Here is a 4,776-nt window from a genome sequence, read left to right as displayed (position 1 = left end):
AGCTCAGCCGGGTTTGACCCGGCGGTTCTGCCGACGGTCTCGTCTTCGAGGCGGGTGCCTCCCCCGTGTACAGGCCGATTTTCATGCATTTCGTACCGTGGGAAGTGGTCCAAAAGGGAATGGGGGTGGACGTGACTGCTCATACCGACATCGAGACTTGTAAGCCGTGTAGCTCGGCCGGGTTTGATCCGGCGGGTCTGCCGACGGTCTCGTCTTCGAGAGGGGGGCCTCCCCCGTGTACAGGCCGATTTTCGTGCATTTCCAACGGTGGGAAGAGGTTCATAAGGGGATGGGGGTGAATGTGACTGCTCAACCCGACTCTGAGGCTTCTAACCCGGGTAGCTCGGCCGGGTTTGACCCGGCGGTTCTGCCGTCGGTCTCGCCTTCGAGAGGGGCGCCTCCCCCGTGTACAGGCCGATTTTCGTGCATTTCCAACGGTGGGAAGAGGTTCAAAAGGGGATGGGGGTGAATGTGACTGCTCAACCCGACTCTGAGGCTTCTAACCCGGGTAGCCCGGCCGGGTTTGACCCGGCGGTTCTGCCGTCGGTCTCGCCTTCGAGGGCGGAGCCTCCCCCGTGTACAGGCCGATTTTCGTGCATTTCAAACCGTGGGAAGCGGTCCAAAAGGGGATGGGAGTGAATGTGACTGCTCATACCGACCTTGGCGCTTCCGACCCGGGTAGCTCAGCCGGGTTTGACCCGGCGGTTCTGCCGACGGTCTCGCCTTCGAGGGGGGAGCGTCCCCCGTGTTCAGGCCGAATTTTGTGCATTTCGAACCGTGGGAAGTTGCCCAAAAGTCGATGGGAGTGAATGTGACTGCTCAACCCGACTTTGGCGCTTCCGAGCCGGGTAGCTCGGCCGGGTTTGACCCGGCGGTTCTGCCGACGGTCTCGTCTTCGAGGCGGGTGCCTCCCCCGTGTACAGGCCGATTTTCATGCATTTCGTACCGTGGGAAGTGGTCCAAAAGGGAATAGGGGTGGACGTGACTGCTCATACCGACATTGAGACTTGTAAGCCGTGTAGCTCGGCCGGGTTTGATCCGGCGGGTCTGCCGACGGTCTCGTCTTCGAGGCGGGTGCCTCCCCCGTGTACAGGCCGATTTTCGTGCATTTCGAACCGTGGGAAGTGGTCCAAAAGGGGATGGGGGTGGACGTGACTGCTCAACCCGACTTTGAGGCTTCTAACCCGGGTAGCTCGGCCGGGTTTGACCCGTCGATTCTGCCGATGGTCTCGTTTTGGAGGGGGGAGCCTCCCCCGTGTTCAGTCCGATTTTCGTGCATTTCGAACCGTGGGAAGTGGCCCAAAAGGGGATGGGAGTGAATGTGACTGCTCATACCGACTTTGGCGCTTCCGAGCCTGGTAGCTCAGCCGGGTTTGATCCGGCGGTTCTGCCGACGGTCTCGTCTTCGAGGCGGCTCCCTCCCCCGTGTACAGGCCGATTTTCATGCATTTGCAACGGTGGGAAGTTGCCCAAAAGGGGATGGGAGTGAATGTGACTGCTCAACCCGACTTTGGCGCTTCCGAGCCTGGTAGCTCAGCCGGGTTTGAACCGGCGGTTCTGCCGACGGTCTCGTCTTCGAGGCGGCTCCCTCCCCCGTGTACAGGCCGATTTTCGTGCATTTCGAACCGTGGGAAGTGGTCCAAAAGGGAATGGGGGTGGACGTGACTGCTCAACCCGACTCTGAGGCTTCTAACCCGGGTAGCTCGGCCGGGTTTGATCCGGCGGTTCTGCCGACGGTCTCGTCTTCGAGGCCGGTGCCTCCCCCGTGTACAGGCCGATTTTCGTGCATTTCCAACGGTGGGAAGTGGTCCAAAAGGGAATGGGGGTGGACGTGTCTGCTCATACCGACTTTGAGACTTGTAAGCCGGGTAGCTCAGCCGGGTTTGTTCCGGCGGTTCTGCCGACGGTCTCGTCATCGAGGGGGGAGCCTCCCCCGTGTCCAGGCCGATTTTCATGCATTTCCAACCGTGGGAAGTGGTCCAAAAGGGAATGGGGGTGAATGTGACTGCTCATACCGACTTTGAGACTTTTAAGCCGGGTAGCTCAGCCGGGTTTGACCCGGCGGTTCTGCCGACGGTCTCGCCTTCGAGGGGGGAGCGTCCCCCGTGTTCAGGCCGAATTTTGTGCATTTCGAACCGTGGGAAGTTGCCCAAAAGTCGATGGGAGTGAATGTGACTGCTCAACCCGACTTTGAGACTTGTAAGCCGGGTAGCTCAGCCGGGTTTGACCCGGCGGTTCTGCCGACGGTCTCGTCTTCGAGGCGGGTGCCTCCCCCGTGTACAGGCCGATTTTCATGCATTTCGTACCGTGGGAAGCGGTCCAAAAGGGGATGGGAGTGAACGTGACTGCTCATACCGACTTTGGCGCTTCCGAGCCGGGTAGCTCAGCCGGGTTTGACCCGGCGGGTCTGCCGACGGTCTCGCCTTCGAGGGGGGAGCGTCCCCCGTGTTCAGGCCGAATCTTGTGCATTTCGAACCGTGGGAAGTTGCCCAAAAGTCGATGGGAGTGAATGTGACTGCTCAACCCGACTTTGAGACTTGTAAGCCGGGTAGCTCAGCCGGGTTTGACCCGGCGGTTCTGCCGACGGTCTCGTCTTCGAGGCCGGTGCCTCCCCCGTGTACAGGCCGATTTTCGTGCATTTCCAACGGTGGGAAGTGGTCCAAAAGGGAATGGGGGTGGACGTGTCTGCTCATACCGACTTTGAGACTTGTAAGCCGGGTAGCTCAGCCGGGTTTGTTCCGGCGGTTCTGCCGACGGTCTCGTCATCGAGGGGGGAGCCTCCCCCGTGTCCAGGCCGATTTTCATGCATTTCCAACCGTGGGAAGTGGTCCAAAAGGGAATGGGGGTGAATGTGACTGCTCATACCGACTTTGAGACTTTTAAGCCGGGTAGCTCGGCCGGGTTTGACCCGGCGGTTCTGCCGACGGTCTCGTCTTCGAGGCGGGTGCCTCCCCCGTGTACAGGCCGATTTTCGTGCATTTCGAACCGTGGGAAGTGGTCTAAAAGTCGATGGGAGTGAACGTGACTGCTCAACCCGACTTTGAGACTTGTAAGCCGGGTAGCTCAGCCAGGTTTGACCCGGCGGTTCTGCCGACGGTCTCGCCTTCGAGGGCGGACCCTCCCCCGTGTACAGGCCGGTTTTCGTGCATTTCGAACCGTGGGAAGTGATCCAAAAGGGAATGGGGGTGAACGTGACTGCCCAACCCGGCTTTGAGACTTGTAAGCCGGGTAGCTCAGCCGGGTTGGACCCGGCGGTTCTGCCGACGGTCTCGACTTCGAGGCGGGTGCCTCCCCCGTGTACAGGCCGATTTTCATGCATTTGCAACGGTGGGAAGTTGCCCAAAAGTCGATGGGAGTGAATGTGACTGCTCAACCCGACTTCGAGACTTGTAAGCCGGGTAGCTCAGCCGGGTTTGACCCGGCGGTTCTGCCGACGGTCTCGCCTTCGAGGGGGGAGCCTCCCCCGTGTACAGGCCGATTTTCGTGCATTTCCAACGGTGGGAACAGGTTCAAAAGGGGATGGGAGTGATTGTGACTGCTCAACCCGACTCTAGGGCTTCTAACCCGGGTAGCCCGGCCGGGTTTGACCCGGCGGTTCTGCCGACGGTCTCGTCTTCGAGGCGGGTGCCTCCCCCGTATACAGGCCGATTTTCATGCATTTCGAACCGTGGGAAGTGGTCCAAAAGGGAATGGGGGTGGACGTGTCTGCTCATACCGACTTTGAGACTTGTAAGCCGGGTAGCTCAGCCGGGTTTGATCCGGCGGTTCTGCCGACGGTCTCGCCTTCGAGGGGGGAGCCTCCCCCGTGTTCAGTCCGATTTCCATGCATTTCCAACCGTGGGAAGTTGCCCAAAAGGGGATGGGAGTGAATGTGACTGCTCAACCCGACTTTGGCGCTTCCGAGCCGGGTAGCTCAGCCGGGTTTGACCCGGCGGTTCTGCCGACGGTCTCGTCTTCGAGGCGGGTGCCTCCCCCGTATACAGGCCGATTTTCATGCATTTCGAACCGTGGGAAGTGGTCCAAAAGGGAATGGGGGTGGACGTGTCTGCTCATACCGACTTTGAGACTTGTAAGCCGGGTAGCTCAGCCGGGTTTGATCCGGCGGTTCTGCCGACGGTCTCGCCTTCGAGGGGGGAGCCTCCCCCGTGTTCAGTCCGATTTCCATGCATTTCCAACCGTGGGAAGTTGCCCAAAAGGGGATGGGAGTGAATGTGACTGCTCAACCCGACTTTGGCGCTTCCGAGCCGGGTAGCTCAGCCGGGTTTGACCCGGCGGTTCTGCCGACGGTCTCGTCTTCGAGGCGGGTGCCTCCCCCGTGTACAGGCCGATTTTCATGCATTTGGAACCGTGGGAAGTGGTCCAAAAGGGAATGGGGGTGGACGTGACTGCTCATACCGACTTTGAGACTTGTAAGCCGGGTAGCTCAGCCGGGTTTGACCCGGCGGTTCTGCCGACGGTCTCGCCTTCGAGGGGGGAGCCTCCCCCGTGTTCAGTCCGATTTTCGTGCATTTCCCACGGTGGGAAATGGTATCTTTCATTACGGGGACAAGGGTCTGAAGCGGTGAAGTCAGTAACCGGCATAGTTAAGGAAAGGGTTCGAATTTTCTCAACAGTACGAAAAAAGTGAGCAGGGAAGCTAGAGAAGGTGTCAGTGAGTCCCAAACGAGTGAACCGCAAAACTTAGGGAAATGCCCGAAAGCGTTTTAAAGGGTGAAATCGGGAACGAGGAAATGATCGGAAAGTGCCTGAAAGTGCTAAATGAGTAAACAGAAAAAC

Source organism: Chiloscyllium punctatum, unplaced genomic scaffold, assembly GCF_047496795.1.
Source record: "Chiloscyllium punctatum isolate Juve2018m unplaced genomic scaffold, sChiPun1.3 scaffold_1504, whole genome shotgun sequence".
Lineage (NCBI taxonomy): Eukaryota > Metazoa > Chordata > Chondrichthyes > Orectolobiformes > Hemiscylliidae > Chiloscyllium > Chiloscyllium punctatum.
The sequence above is the reverse complement of the archived record's forward strand: the minus strand, read 5'-3'. Positions refer to the sequence as shown.